The sequence below is a fragment of the Carcharodon carcharias genome, chromosome 9 (assembly GCF_017639515.1).
Source record: "Carcharodon carcharias isolate sCarCar2 chromosome 9, sCarCar2.pri, whole genome shotgun sequence".
NCBI lineage: Eukaryota > Metazoa > Chordata > Chondrichthyes > Lamniformes > Lamnidae > Carcharodon > Carcharodon carcharias.
Window position 1 is genome coordinate 132,709,820 of NC_054475.1, and position 17,123 is coordinate 132,726,942.

Sequence of the window (17,123 nt, forward strand, 5' to 3'; positions counted from 1 at the left end):
AATTTTGACACATCCATCTAGTGCTGCAAATTGAAATCAGTCTGTGACTCATGCACTTCCTCTGTAAGACTCTCTCACGTGTCATTCTGCTTGCTGGGCTTTGAGAGAGAGTGTTCTCTCCTTCAAAGTACAAAAAATTTACCAGTTGATAGCCGTGGTTGGTTTTTTACAAGTCACTTGTTTGTCTAATGTAAAAAACCACACTGCCATCAAATCTTTATCTACATTTGAATAACTATATTATTCGCATAATATAAAAACATTTGAATGATGTTAAAGAGACAATCACTTTCATTTTCACAAGGATAAAAATGCAAGCTTGCCGTTTATCTAGCTTAAATCAAACAACATCACTGTCAGTCCTCTTGGAATAAAAGTTTCATTATAAATTGTTAAAACTGCTGTGCAGATTTAATACATTTGTTTAATGTGAATCCAAGAGCACTTGAACGAAAACAGAATTTGTTGGAAATATACAGCAGGTCTGTCAATATTTGAGAAAAAAAAAGACACGTTAATATTCCAGATGGAGAACATTCATTCAGAAACCGTGAATGGAATTTTCCATTTATGGGACTAAGTGCGGTGGCAGACAGCATTGAAGATACCCACTTCACTGGCCAGAATAGTGGGAACTTGCGCCTGATTCTGCACTTGGAAACTCATTAATTATACACAGGCAAGTATCGGGCCAAATCGCCTGGTATCGGGAGCTGATTCGTCTGCCCCCATCAGCTGGCAGGGTCAAAGATCTGGATACCACATTTAAACAGCAGTCCAACATATATATTTTGCTCTCTCCAGCTCATCTGTCTTCAGGACACATGCAGAGATGTTTTCCAGTCACAAGGAGAAGGCCGAAAGCCTCAAGAAGGTGGCAGCGTCCCATTTCACCCATCAGGCCCTTCAGGCCTTGATCAGAGGAGTTCAGGCGCACAGGGATGTCCTGTATCCCAGGGATGATGCCTGGAAGCACAACACTCATACCCTTCACCAACGCAGGGACACACATTTCGGTGGGACCTAGCTCTAGAGTAGCCTCAGGGTCACAGTCTGGCAAGCATATCATACTGTCTGATCCACACCAGGTGGCGGCAGGGACCTCCCAGTTTTCCGGCACTCGGAGGATTTCTGGAGGACAGAAATCTAAAGAGTCCGAGTCAGATAAGGAGCCTCTGGACTCGGACTCAGTTGCTGGAGCTGCAAAGGCAAGCTCGGGAATATTTGCAAGGGATGTCCACTGCAGCCCTCAAATTGCAAGGCACAATGGAGGAGTCTGTCTGCCTTCAGGCTGAGATGGTAGCGCCGGCATTGCAATGCACACAGGTCAACACTGGTAGGATGGCGGCTGCCATAGAGACCTTGGTCCAGGACATTGGTCCTGCACTGCTGCACAGGCTCAACTCCATCACTAGTGCCATAGTTGGCCTCAGTGTGAACAAGAGAGGGGTGTGGGGCAGCTCAATATCACTCCAGCTTCCCCTTCTCCTCCAGGAATCAGCCAGGGACCCTCGGTCACCCATAGGGAGGAGGATCAGCAGATGCACACCCTGGGGCCATCCACCCAGGTGACTCCAGGAGTGTCTGGTCCATCTGAATCCCCTCTTCCTGTGACCCCAACAGCTCCAGCTCCACGGGCTGAGGAGGGTGCCACTGCCACACAGCAGGACCCCAAATGCAGGCCGGGCCCTCCAGGAGACACCTGCCAAGGTCATCACAGACAGGGTATAGCTGTCAGCAGGCTGCCTCCACCTCCACTGAGGATGTTGGTGGAGCACCAAGCTGTATCAGCAGGGTTGGGAAAGTTAAGAAGAAGATGTGGTTGCACAGCTGGGCATAAGTGTTAATCACTTGTACATAACGTTTACTGTGGTCAATAAACTTCCAAGAATGTCTCCCTGCCTATGTCTCCTTGTTATGATGAGCAGTGCTCGTGGCACTCAGATGTGAACCCTTGGTTCCTGTACAAGTTAAAGGCAGATGTCTCAGTCCAGGGCCTTTTCCCTGTGCAATGTGTAACCTTCAGACCAAAGTGATGGTCCGGCTTCACGCTCATTGGACACATTATTGATGTCTGCATCTCGATGGTGCTCGTTATTGCTGCCAGAATGTTGTGGGCAGGCGTCACAGAGTTCCATCATTCTCTCTGTGTGCTCTCAGCACTTTTCAGGTGGGGCTGGCCCCCCCCATTTCTTCAGTATCTGTGACCGGTGAAGTTGTACTCCTGAAGGGATCAGGTGCTGAAGGTTGACAAAGGATGAGGTGCATTTAAAGTTTCACTGTTGCATCTCCATGATATGACCCTGATCACAGAGCGCAAGCAAGCTGTCCTCAGCCAGACAGGAGTCAGGCATTCACCGAGGCAATGTGAAGATCTATGGCGTGTCCCCACTTCATGTTGTTATCAACTTCCTGGAATCTAGCGATTATTAGGGGCTCCACTGCGTCTCCATGACATGAGCTTGAGCACGGAGAGTGTGTGCACTGCCATCAGTCACACAGGAGTCAAACGTTTACAGATGCAAGATCATAGAGTCATGGGGCTGAATTCTCTGGTCGGCGAGGGGGTGGGGCGGGACCTGCTTTCCAACGTGTAAAATGACACATTGTGATGTCTGGCGGGAGTCCCGAAGTCACCGCGCATCATTTAGATTTCCAGTTTGGTGTGCACACAACTGAGTCAGCTGTGCGCCCGCCAAACTGTCAAAGGCCTGTTAAAAACTAATTAAACCAATTAAATGAGCTGGCCATCCAACATTAAGGTTGGCGGGCAGGCAAAGAGCCCAGGCGGCCTTCGCATTTTTCATGAAACCTCATCCACGAGCGGGATAAAGTTTCATGAAGGGTTTTAAAATTCAGTAAAAATTTTTAAAATAACTCTGACATTTCCCAGCTCATATGACAGAGTCACATGAGAGGACATGTTTTAAATGTTTTTAAATGCCTTATTTCGGGTTTTAAATATCAAACTGATCTCCTCTGTGCCTCAGGGAGATTTCTGCGCTCTTTCATATGCATGTAGGCCCTGTCTCAGGGAATCCCCCCCCCCCCCCCCCCCACCCCCCCCCCCCCAACCCCCCCAACCCCCCCCCCACCGCCACCCCCCCCAACCCCCCCAACCCCCCCAACCCCCCCAACCCCACCCCCCCCCCCCACCCCCCCCCAACCCCCCCCCACCCCCCCCCACCCCCCCCCCCACCCCCCCCCCCCCCCCCCCCCCACCCCCCGAACAGGGAGCGCTCGGAATTAAATTCCATTTGCCACTAATCAGCCCATCTGACCAGCCAATCTATATCTTCCTGTAATCTAAGATATCCTTCTCACTATTTGCCACCCCACTAATTTTCGTGTCATCCGCAAACTCACTGATCGTGGAGTCATTGAGGTAAGGATATCAGGACTGTCCTCACTGCATCTCGTCATCATCCTCCACGAGTCTTGCAGCTATGAGGGCCTCCCGAGCGCGCCTGCCTCATCTGGCCAGTGCAATAGCCTCATCACCGGCATCCTCGCATTTGAGGACCGCATCACTTCAATGTCCTCCTCATTGGAGGAGACATGCAACTCATTTATCTCCTCCTCAGCCAGGTCCTCCTCTGTTGCAGCGCCAGGTTGTGGAGCACCCAGCAAGCAACGATGATGCATGTCACCCTCAGTTGTGTTGCAGTGCTTCACCAGATCTATTGAAGCGCCGGAATCTCATTTGCAAATGCCTATCATTTGTTCCACCAAGGTCCGGCTTATGGCACAAGCCTTGTTATGTCATCATTCTGCAGCAGTCTGAGGCTGCCGCACGAACGTCATCAGCCATGTTGCTTGTGGGTAGCCCTTGTTCCCCAGGAGCCAACCCTGCATCATTTCTGGACCCTGGAAGATGTCAGGGATCTGAGACCTGCTAAGGATGTAGGAGTCCCTGTGGACACTCCCTGGGAATCATGTGCAGGCCTGTAGGATGTATTTGTGTGGTTGCACACCAGCTGAACATTCAATGAGCGGAAGCCCCTGCAGTTGACGTGGTTGACTGCTTGTTGCCACTGTCAGGAATTGCTAATATTGTTATTGGAATTTATTATAAAATATTATAAAAAATAGTGGTGTGTGTGTGTCTGAATGTTTGTGTGTGACTTAATTGGATTAAAGGCAGCTGACCTGAAGGCATTGATGTGTTAGAAGATAAGCTGGGTTTGAAATGTTAAATAGGTAAGCATGGGGGATGTTTAGAATGTAAGGTGTTAAAGAACATTTGCATTGTTTTTCCTAAAGATAACTGGTAAAATTGGCACTATGACAATTTTTTATGATCAGGGAGGTAAAGTCCAAAGACATAGTGAAACAATGGGAATTTGCATTCAAAGAGGAAATTGTGTATAAAGGAGTGAAGGCTGTGTGTAAGGGTAGGCATTTTAAGATCTAACAAATGTGAAAAGCCTTCAGCATCTATGCCCCAAGCTGCTGTCTGCAAAGAATTGATGTTAAGTCCACTTTGAATTGGATTGTTCAGGGCATCATGTTGCTTTGCCTGAGTCTTTTAAAATCTATGTATCTTACTGTTTCCTTAACAGAGTTGTAACTGGGTGTCAGATTATGGAGGGGAATTAGAAGCTATTATAGTAGTAATTTGTAGACATATGTATGTGCTTAAAATCTTTTCTCTTACTAATAATTTTTTATCTAGTTTTGTAAAAACCTATAAGGCTCGGTGATCTTATTACTACTGAATTCAAAGCCCTCATCTCGGAACGTACAAATTGCAAAAATAGCTGTGGCAGTTGTCTCAAGTTTCCCTCTAGGATTTGAACAACTCAACATTTACCATCACCTGTACCATAAGATCAGAGATCTAAGCAGCATGTCAGTGCAGTCAACGGCACCCTGCACTCGTGGAAAACCTGAGATCTGTGCAAATCTCAGTGCACCTGTTTCCTAACTTTCTTGATCCAAATACACAAAGCTCTTTGCCTTCGTGAAGATTGTGTCTGTGACCTCCTGGATGCACTTGTGTATGAAGGCTTGTGGGATCCTGCACATGTGGAGCCCTGGAAGCAGCCATTGGTGTAAAAATTGAGTTCCATGGTCACTTTCGCAGCCACTGGCAGTGGATAACCCTCCATGTCCCCATGGCACTGTTGCTGGATCAAAATCTTGGAACTCCCTCCCTAACAGCACTGTGGGTGTACCTACACCACATAGGCTGCAGCAGTTCAAGAAGCCAGTTCACTACCACCTTCTCAAGGGCAACTAGGGATGGGCAATAAATGCTGGCCCAGCCAGCGAAGCCCACATCCCGTGAATGAATAATAAAAAAAGCACAACCAAGCATCACAAGCAAAGCTCTGAATCTTGGAGAGGTATTAGGATTGAGGTTAATAATCAAAAAGAATTAGATAAATTGCAAAGCCATTTAAACAAATGCAGTAACATTTAAAATCAAGCAACATCAAATTAAGGACATTTTAAAACTTAAATGAAAAGATCTCATTGCAAAGTTCAACAGATCTATATAAAAGGTTTCTGTAACATATAGCAAAACTGGTAAAATGGTTTGATTTAAAATCTTGTTAAAAATTTTAATCCTAAGTGTTCACTCTGCATTAAATAGAAGGGCTCGGGGCTATTTTCCCCATTTAAGAAATGGCACTTTAGCCCCTAAAGGGCCTCCAAGTTGACCAAGATGGAACCTTGAGCTGCAGCGCCAGCCTACCTTTAGAGCAAGGCTTCATGTTGCTAAATGAATTTAACCATGCGCTAAGAACAGCTGTCACAAAGATGATTAAGCCTCTAGTTAGCAATTAAATTGGCCCCAACACTCATTAAAGCGGTTACACACAATTTTGCTGGCTAGTAGCTTCTCCTAAAGGCAATCAACTGAACTAGAGTAAAGAATTTGTTGGTGGAGATTACAAGTGCTATTTACAGCTATTCTCAGCTTTCACTGTTCACTTGCTTATTGACTGACTACATTGCATTTGAAGAGGACTTTAAATACGCATCGGGAGACTTTCTGGGACACTATCAAGATGTCAACAATACACTACCAACATTTTTTTCTGAAAATTCTCTAAGGACTTCACCTACAGAGAGTCAGTGCAGTGCTATTTTACCTAAAGAGAGACCTTATGGGAGTCACCAGGAGAAAGGGAATGGCAGATCATGGGGGTCATACAATGGGTACCTCTTTATGTGGAGGAGGAATGGGAGGAGGAGCAGATGCCAGGCAGAGCAACACAAGGTGGAGGAGAGGGGGAGAGGAGGGATAGCAGAAGAGTGCTCTCAGCAGAAAAGACTAACTACCAAGGGTCTTCAGAGAGCACTACTCCTACATTCACATGATCCAAGACAGTGTGTGAGGACACTGGGCTTTAGCAAGGAAGTTATCACAGAGATCTGTGGCCTTATGAAATGAAGACTCAGACCTCATAGCACAGCCAGACTATATTGCCTGTGGCTGTCAAGGTCACAGTAGCATTTAGGTTTTATGCTACCAGAACCTTCCAGGCTACCAAGGGAGGTTGCTGAAGCTCTATGCAGCATAAGGAATGATCAGGTATCATTCCTTATTACTAGAGAAGACAAGAAGCAGAGACTTCTCGTATTGGACAGGATTGCAAGGTTCCCCATGGTTCAGGGAGCCATTGAATGCACACATGTAACCATGCAAGCCCCTCATTTAAATGCAGAGGTAATCACATAAATTCCTGCTCTCCAGGAACCCACCATGATGTTTTTATAATAAGACAGCCCCACAGATCTTTGAGGCCCAAAAGAATGCACACATGGCTGACTACAAGGTGACTGATGCCCATGGCTTATGACTCCTCTGAGAAAGCCCTAGACACCAGCTGAACATTCAATGAGAGCCACCCAGCCATCAGAAATAACATTTAACAGACCACAGGGGTCCTCAGCAGAGGTTTACATGCTTCAGCTGGTCAGGAGCACTTGGTTGAGAAGGTCTGAGCATTCGTGCCAACTTACTGCAAGCTCTACAAACCAGTGATAATGAGAGATCAGCTGCTATCATTAGAGGTTATGCCAGGGAAGTTAAGCTCAGGATCCACAAGAGGAGAAAGAAGGGGAGGAGGACCAGGAGGTGCACTAGAGGGTTCCAGATGGTCCATAGCTGCCATCTAATTGAAGAGCACTTTTGAGAGACCTTCTCCACCATCAGAATTTGGAGCACAGAAGCCACTGTCTTATCTTCCAGGACTGAAGATCTTTCAAGAAGTCAACTGTCTGGACTTTCAACCCCTTCCCATGAAGTTGAAGGGTAGGGCCAAGTCCAGGGGACGCTGGGTGTCAAGTGATATAGAGGATTTGGTAAAGAAAAAAAGGAAACTTATGGCAGATACAGAGGGCTGAAAACAACAGAAGCCCTAGAGGAGTATAGAAAGTGTAGGGGAGTACTTAAAGAAGTAATGAGGAGAGTGAAGAGGGGGCGTGAAGAAACACTGGCAGGCAAGATGAAGGAAAATCCCAAGGCATTTTATAAACATATTAAGGGCAAAAGGATAACCACAGAAAGAGCAGGGCTCATTAGGGACCAAAGTGGCAATTTCTGAATGGAGCCGGAGGACGTAGGTGAGGTTTTAAATGATTACTTTTCATCAATGTTCACTATGGAGAAGGACAATGTAGGTGTAGAAATCAGATTAGATATATCCTAGGCTGCCATGTGAGGCAAGGGAGGAAATTGCAGGGACTCTGGCACTAATTTTCAAATCCTTTCTGGCCAGAGGAGAGGTGCCAGAGGACTGGAGGACAATGAATGTGGTACCATTATTTAAGAAACATGGTAGGGATAAATCAGGTAATTACAGGCCAGTGAGTCTAACATCAGTGGTAGGGAAACAACTGGAAACATTTCTGAGGAACAGGATTAATCTCCACTTAGAGCAGCAGGAATTAATCAGGGATAGTCAGCATGGCTTTGTCAGAGGGAGATCATCTCTAACAAATTTGTTTGAGTTTTTTGAGGGGGTGACTAGTTGTGTAGATCAGGGTTGTGCAGTTGGTGTAGTCTACACGGCCTTCCATATGGCACCTTGTCAAAAGCCTTACTGGAAAATGGTCAAGCAGGTAAGAGCCCATGGGATCCAGGTAAATTTGGCAAACTGTATCCAAAATTGGTTTAGTGGCAAGAGGCAGAGGGTGATGTTCAAAGGTTGTTTTTGCGATTGGAAGCCTGAGATGAGTGGTGTACCTCAGGAATTGGTGCTGGGATCCTTGCTGTTTGTAGCATGCATTAATGATTTAGATATGAATATAAGGAGCTATGATCAGCAAGTTCGCAGATGACACGAAAATTGGTGGTATCGTAAATAGTGAGGAGGAAAGCCTTAGATTACAGGACGATATAGATGGGCTGGTAAAATGGGCACAGCAGTGGCAAATGGAACTTAATCCTGAGAAGTGTGAGGGGATGCATATTGGGTGGACTAACACGGCAAAGAAATACACAATGAATGGTAGAACCCTAGGAAGTACAGAGGTTCAGAAGGACCTGGTGTATATGCCCATAGATCCCTGAAGGCAGCAGCACAGGTAAATAAGGTGGTTAAGAAGGCATATGGGATACTTGCCTTTATTAGCCAAGGCATTGAATATAAGAGCAGGGAGGTTATGTTGGAGCTGTATAAAACGCCAGTTAGGCCACAGCTGGAGTACTGTGTGCAGTTCTGCTCACCACACTATAGGAAGGATATGATTGCACTGGAGAGGGTGCAGAGGAGATTCATCAGGATGTTGCCTGGGCTGGTCCTTCTGAACCTCTGTACTTCCTAGGATTCTACCATTCATTGTGTGGGCTGGATCATTTCAGCTATGCACAGAGACTGGATAGGCTAGGGTATTTTCCTTAGAGCAGACAAGGCTGAGGTGGGGGGTGGGGGGGCGGTGGTGGCTGATAGAGGTATACAAAATTATGAGGGGCATAGATAGGAAGAAACTTTTGCCCTTAGTGGAGGTGTCAGTAACCAGGGGGCATAGATTTAAGGTAAGGGGAAGAAGGTTTAGAGGCGATTTGAGGAAACATTTTTTTCACCCAGAGGGTGGCTGGAATCTGGAACACACTGCCCGAGGGGGTGGTAGAGGCAGGAACCCTCATAACAGTTAAGAAGTATTTAGATGAGCACTTGAAATGCCATAGCATACAGTGCTATGGGACAAGTGCTGGAAAACGGGATTAGCATAGCTAGGTGCTTGATGGCCGGCACAGGCACGATGGGCCAAAGGGCCTGTTTCTGTGCTGTATGACTATGGGCAGAATTTTCTGCCTGTCGGGAACAAAAGAGCGCTTATCGCCCTGAGGCTAAGTGCTGCCTCAGGGAGATCGCTTTTATGTTGACAAATATTAAAAATAGAAAAAAATCCCTCACATGTTCATAATTTACATAATAACTTTATTAAAATTTTTGAAACCCTGCATGAAACCTCATCCCGCTGGTGGATGAAGTTTCATGTTTTTTCTATTCCCCGCCGGGGCTCCTGGCCTGCCCGCCAACCTTAAGGTTAGACCGGCAGGTTCTTTAATTGTTTAAATGATCCTGTCAAAGGCCTCAATTGGCCATTGACAGGTCGGCGGGTGCAGAGCTGATTTTGCTGCGGGCCCGCCTTCCTGAAAATATAAATTAGCCGGGATGATGTTGGGGATCCCGCCCAATGTCATCTTACATCATGTTACGCGTCGGTGTGCAGGCCCTGCCCCCTGCTCGCCGACAGCAAAATTCTGCCCAATGACTCTACGAAGACCAGAATAAAAAAGACTATCAACTCCACCACTGTCAATTACCACAGCCAAACACAAAACAATGAAAGCAATAAAACACCCAACAGCAATTACAAATATTAAACTACTGACCCTGATGGTTACCTTTAGTGACTTTCCCTGATTATTCTCGTGATTCTACAAAGTGCATCCTGAGTGGCAGCAGCTGGAAAGGTGGCTGGCTGCTGAGATTCAGAGGAGAATGGTTCAGGTGTCCTTCTGGAATGTCCTTGAGAACTGTGAACTATGATAACCTTGCTTCAGCCTTCAGCAGTCTGGGCTACCTGGCTGACAGGTAACTGCAAGGTCAGTAGCGGGGTGGTAGGGGAGAGTGCAGCAGTGCAGCTTTCCGAAATGAGGCCAGGTTCTTGTTCTGTGATTTCCACACCACTATCTCTGGGTGTCTGTTCAGCCCATCCAGTGATCTGCTGGAGAACATATCCCTGGGCAGTTGAAAGCCTTTCCCAGCCCCTTTTAATGAGGAGCTCAAAGCCACCATTACAACTGCCTCAGCTTCCATTGCAACCCTTTGCCATGCCATGGAAGAAACATATGGCTCAATTAAAGCTAGTTGGGTTTTCATTGCAGCACTTTGTTACTCCATGAAACCTTGAGTACAAAACTTGAGGATTGCTGAAAAAAGAGACATGGCTGAGCTTTTCATCTTGCATGCATCAGAACACTCGCAGAATTACCAATATGAGGGAGAAAACAACAATTTATACTGTATGTGAAGAGAGTGCTGATTGGTTGGCAAGTGGCATTGCCATGGAGAAATGCACCACTGATTGTGACTGACAGTTAACTGCCAAGCATTGTTTGAAATTTAAACCAGGCAGCTTGGCCCTGATTGGTCAAGTTATTGCCCTGAGGAATGAGTCAACCGTTTGGTCATTCCATGGAAACTGCTATCACTGCAGTGGCAGGATTTGAGTGCTAAACCTGCAGGTCTCTGGTTTAGCCCATCCAGGCAGGTTTAAATCATGGTTATCAGCAACTAAACAGATGAGATTTGTTAGCACAGTACCTACATAGCACCTATTTTTACCCTTTCCCTAAAATAACCCCCTTTAGTTTTGCTCAGTCGATGATATTCTTGACTTTGAGTCCGAAGATGTTAAGATCAAGCCTTGTGCTCACATTTCCTTGACTGATGTTCCAGTGCAGTACTGAAGGAGTGTTGAGCTGTCAGCATTAGTCTTTTCAATGAGACATTAAAGTGAAATCTTGCTTGTCTGCCCCAATGGATGTTAAGGATCCCGGAGCATCATTCAAAGAGAAGCAGAGTGTTGTCCTTGCATCCTGTTCAACATGCTTCACTCAACTAACACCAGCTGAAAGAGATTACCTGAATATTCATTTTTTTGGGAGCTGACTGCAGCAATTGTCTATATAACAGTCAACAGTAATTCAGGGTTGAAATGCTTTGAGATATTTTAATGTGGCATATACAATATAAATACATTTTGTTAATCTTATGATATGTCCTAAGAAATGCATTTAAGTGAACAGCTAGGTGATTAGTGAGTTTTATCCCTCTAAACGCAGGACATAGTTTATACTGGTAGTGGGGAGATGTAAGTATTGCATTAAATTTATAGCTTAACTAGTTTATCTACTTGGTAAAACTGCAGACAACAGTGGAGAGATATTCCTAAATTTGAAACCTAATGAGTTAAATTAAACACTGTAATGATGACAGAGCAGGTGATATTTTGCAGCTGTACATTTGGGAGCATGTGGACACCAGTGTGATCCATGGCAACCACATCTGCAGTAATTGTCTGCAGAGCAAGAACCTTCAGCTCTGAATGGATGAGCTGGAGTTTGAACTTCGGAGAACCCATTGCATCAGGGAGGTGGAGGAGGCAGTCACACCCCTTAGGCTATGTTCAGATTTGGTCCGTGGTCAGGGACAGGAGGGAGTGACTATAAGTGAGGCAGGTATTGGGATCCTGGATGGTAGCAATGGAGGAGCCTCAGCCATTAGAATTGTCCAACAGGTTTGAGGTCCTCGTAACTTGTGTGGATGAGAACAGGGACTGAAGAGAGGAGAGTAAACTAACCATGGCACTGTAGTGCAGGCGGCCATTCAAATGGGAGGAGTAAAAAGGATTATTGTTCAAATTGGGGGACAGTATAGTAAGTGGAATAGATACTATTCTCTGCAGCCAAGAGCCTGAGTCCTAAAGGCTTTGTTGGCTTCCTAATGCCAGGATTAAGGACATCTCCTTAGGGCTGGAGAGGAACTTGTGAGTGGGAGGGGAAGGATTCAGTTGTCGTGGTTCATGTGGATACCAACGTATGACTAAGGAAGAGGTTCTGTTAAGCAGTATGAGCAGCTAGGTGCTAAATTAAAAAGCAGAACCACAAAGGTAATAATTTCTGGATTACTACCTGAGCCACGAGCAATTTGGCACAGGGTAAATAAAATTAGAGAGTTGAATGCATGGCTCAAAGATTGATGTGGGAGAAATAGGTTTCGATTCAAGGGGCACTGGCATCAGTACTGGGGAAAGAGGGCGCTGAACCATTGGTATGGCTTTCACCTAAAACCTGCTGGGGCCAGTTTCCTGCAAATCATATAACTAGGGCTGTAGGGAGGCCTTTATAACTAATATTTGGGGGAGGAGGAGAGGCCGCATGTGGGGAAATTAGAAAGTTAAGGAAAAAGGAGAAGGCAATAGTGCAGAGTAGCGATGTAGATAATCTTAACTAGCGTGTTGCAGCAAGAGACAGAGTGTGCAAACATAAGGCTGCACTAACAAATAAGGTCAGAGTAGGGAAAAATTGTAAAACCATAGAATTAATGGTATTTTATCTGAATGCATGCAGCATTCATAACAAGATGGCTGATTTGATAGCACAAGTAGAAATAAGCAGGTATTATGTATGTCATGATAGAGACATGATTGCAAAGTGACCATGGCTGGGACCTGAATATTCAAGTCACTGGTGGGGGTGGTTTATAGACCCCACTCACAGTAGCTACACTGTAGGACAGAGTATAAATCAAGGAAAAATGGGGGCTTGTAAGAAAGTTATTGCAATAATCATAGTAGATTTTAATCTTCTTTTAGATTGGATGAATCAAATTGACACAAGTAGTTTGCAGAATGAGTTCATATTTGGGACAGTTTCTTAGAAGAATACATTCTGGAACCAACCAGGGAACAGGCTATTTTAGAACAAAAACAGAATTACCTGGAAAAACTCAGCAGGTCTGGCAGCATCGGCGGAGAAGAAAAGAGTTGACGTTTCGAGTCCTCATGACCCTTCGACAGAACTTGAGTTCGAGTCCAGGAAAGAGCTGAAATATAAGCTGGTTTAAGGTGTGTGTGTGGGGGGCGGAGAGATAGAGAGACAGAGAGGTGGAGGGGGTTGGTGTGGTTGTAGCGACAAACAAGCAGTGATAGAAGCAGATCATCAAAAGATGTCAACAACAATAGTACAATAGAACACATAGGTGTTAAAGTTAAAGTTGGTGATATTATCTAAACGAATGTGCTAATTAAGAATGGATGGTAGGGCACTCAAGGTATAGCTCTAGTGGGTTTTTTTTTATTTTATATAATGGAAATAGGTGGGAAAAGGAAAATCTTTATAATTTATTGGGAAAAAAAAAAAGAAGGGGGAAACAGAAAGGGGGTGGGGATGGGGGAGGGGACTCACGACCTAAAGTTGTTGAATTCAATATTCAGTCCGGAAGGCTGTAAAGTCCCTAGTCGGAAGATGAGGTGTTGTTCCTCCAGTTTGCGTTGGGCTTCACTGGAACAATGCAGCAAGCCAAGGACAGACATGTGGGCAAGAGAGCAGGGTGGAGTGTTAAAATGGCAAGCGACAGGGAGGTTTGGGTCATTCTTGCGGACAGACCGCAGGTGTTCTGCAAAGCGGTCGCCCAGCTATTTTAGACCTGGTAATATGTAATGAGACCGGATTAATTAATGAGCTCATGGTAAAGGATGCTCTAGGTAAAAGTGATCATAACATGGTGGAATTTCACATTCAGTTTGAGGGTGAGAAATTTAAGATCATGAGCTCGTAAGGAATGGGAGCAGGAGAAGTCTATTTGGCCCATTGGTCCTGCTCTACATTGTGGTCTTAATGCCACTTTCTTGCTTTCCTCCCTATAATCCTTGACTCCCTTGTCAATCAAAGATTTAGGAGGCAAATTTTAAAAATATGGCATCTCCCATTTAAGATGCAGATGAGGAGGAATTTCTTCTCTCAGAGGGTCGTTAGTCTTTGGAGTTCTCTTCCATTGAGAGTAGTGGAGGATGAGACATTAAATATATTCAAGGCTGAGTTCGACAAATTTTTGATTGACAAAGAGTTAAGAATTAAAGCCACAATCAGATCAACCATGATCTTATTGAATGGTGGAGCAGGCTCAATGGGCCAAATGGCCTACTCCTGCTCCTTTTTCTTTTGATCTTATAGTCAATGCATTATAAAGCAAATCTCTGTGGCTTGTGCCTTCATAGATGGATAAAAACAACCGTTTTTCCAGCCAATTGAACTCAGGTCTCTACAAATAACTCTGGCTGTATCAGCATGAGAAGCTATTAGATCCCAGTAAAATAGTAGCTGAAAATGATTAATGATCCTTTTCAGGAGTACCCACCCCAACCCATGGTGTTAGTTTTCCTGTTTGAAAAGACTTTCCTTGTTGTTTTCTCTGTGTTTCCACCACTGTCGCAGCTCACACCATGGTCTGCATTTATGTTTGGAACGAGGGCAGGAAAAGCCTTATTTATGAAAACAATGAGTGCAAGGCCTCTGGGATAGAATTCTGGTGGTCCTTCGTGGTTTCAAATAAGTTACGATTCAGGTACAGCAACTATTCAACACCACCTTTAATTTTTGCTACCAGTGCAACACCTTTTTGTATTGAACAGGAAGTTGGAAAGATTTTTTTTGTCTCTTTGGGGTCCTCAACCAAAATGAATACATTTTACTAGTTACTGTTATCATGTTCCAGTATATTATTTTCAGTCAAATGCTTTATATTTTTTAAAATGACAAAAGGTTACAAAAAATGGCCGCCTGAGGATCACTTGACTTCTCTTGTGAATTGAAATACTACCTTGTCTCAAAGAGGAGCAAAAGGAACTTTCTATTCTCAATGCCTGTTCCTGGAACTAATTTAAAAGGGTAATTTCAAATGGTTCATTCAGATACAAAGACCTTGGCTATCTCAAACTCTCAAGGTATGAAAGTCATCACACAGGATGTATAGTTGAACTATCTACCCACCTTACCTGGAAAAGGACTTTGGACTTTGAAAGGTCACATGGTGAGACAGCCATGTTTGTTGCCTGCTTTTAAAACAGCAAGAAGCTGTTCTGTAAAGAAATCCATCAGACAGCCATTGATCCACATGTCATCTAAACTACATGAACTGCATTGGTTCAAGAAGGCGGCTCACCACCATCTTCTCAAGGGCAATGAGGAATGGGCAATAAATTTTGGCCTAACCAGTGAGGCCTACATCCCATGAATGAATCTGCACGCCAACTAGGCAGCCAAGGTAATAAACAACCATATCTGAAAGTGGGAGAAGGAGTGTCCCCAACATGTTCCAACTACAAGTTCACCTGAGAACCTGGAGGACAACTATGAGAGGTTTTGCAGCTTACTGAAAGTATTCTGCTTTACAAGACCATCAATCAAAGCATTAACTCATCTAAGAAACTACAGGTCTGCAACGAAAGAAAGACTGAGGCACTCATAAATTGTAATTGTATTGTTTTTCCCTTATCTGTATCTAATCTTTCTATGAATAATAGTGTGGGTGAGTTGAGTGAGTGAGTGGTCATGTTTTAAACCTCCGGGGCAAGCGTGTGATAATAAATAATCTTCCTTATTTTAAAATTCACAAAAAGCTTGCTGTGGGAATTATTTAAATTGAAACAATCACTCAGGGGTAAGAAAACACACACACCTCACACACAAAACACAATGATCACAGGCTGTAAGAAAACACATAAATTCTGTCTGCAACACTAGTCTGAAGTATCAAAAACACTACGTAAAACACAATCAGAAATCCTTCTCATTCGAGCAGTGGCAAGCATGCCACTTTTTCTGATTAATGAGCTGAGCTTGAAAAGAAAAAATACTCAGCTTTTGATTCCTACTGAAAATATGCATGTGAATTCAGGATAAGGACAGGATTAGGTTTGGTAGTTAAGTCATCCACAGTTGTCATGATATGGATTTGAATGAAGGATGCTTGGCCAAGATATTGTAGGATATCCCGTGCTCAGGAAGCTGTTCTCCTGTCAAGTAGATTTTTTTTCAACTAATATAATCAAATGAGTTATCCCTAATGTTCTAGTAGGTGACAGCACTGCCAAGTCTAGCCAAACAGAGCAGCAGGCCCTTCATTCAATTTCTGTTCTATATGGATTTCAACCAGCTCTGTTGGTGAGAACCTCCATTTGGCCTGAGGCTTGCTCAGCTGAGGAGGAAAGCAGGAAAAAAATTGGCCAGGCTCCTCGGTTCAGTGGCTTCTGCTTTAAAATGCATGAATGTTGGGTGAGGAAGGGATCGTATTTAGGTGTGATGCCCCTAGGCTCAAGCGGCCACTTTGGTGAGACTGTAAAGTGTGTCTGGTGCTTGGGGAACTGTACCCGAGGAACTCCATTCAGAAGAGGAGGAGAAAAATCCTGGGGAAAGAGTTAAACTGCATATAAACTATTTTAATGCTTATGATATTAATGAATGTCAATAACCATGTTACACCCATCAGAAAGACGAGCTGTAAAATTAACTCACATGGAATTTATTTTTTTGTACTTCAAGCTCCATTTTAAATGTTTCAGGACAAGCTGCTTTTCAGGTTTGTCATTTGCCAGAATTAGTCTTGAAGTTTTTGTTTGTGGAATTCCAACTAGTTCTCTCGATTTACACATGAAACTGACCTCATGACACACCGCTCAATAGCCTACTTATGAATAGCTTTTACAATGACTTATACTCCTGACTGGAATCCAAGCTCCTTTCCTGTTGTACTCATTATTCTGCATAAAGCAAGACTGTGTCCAGGACAGGGAGATTGCAATTGAAGTCTTTGTTGATGTTCCTCTTCTTTCATCTTTATTTAATGGTTATTTGTTTTGGATGACTCACAAATGCTCTTTCCTTGGTTAGAATTGGCCAATTAAAAACTGATTGAAGAGGTTTTGTCCACTTGTTTAACGCTAAATAATAAAGGCTACAGGCAATACTAAATGACAAAGCCTTCTCTCAATGTTATATTTAAAAAGCTGAAAGAACAAGGGCATCCTCCAACCCACAACTGCCACCTCAGAATCATCACATACACAGATCACGGGCCATCCCCTCCCCACCGAGA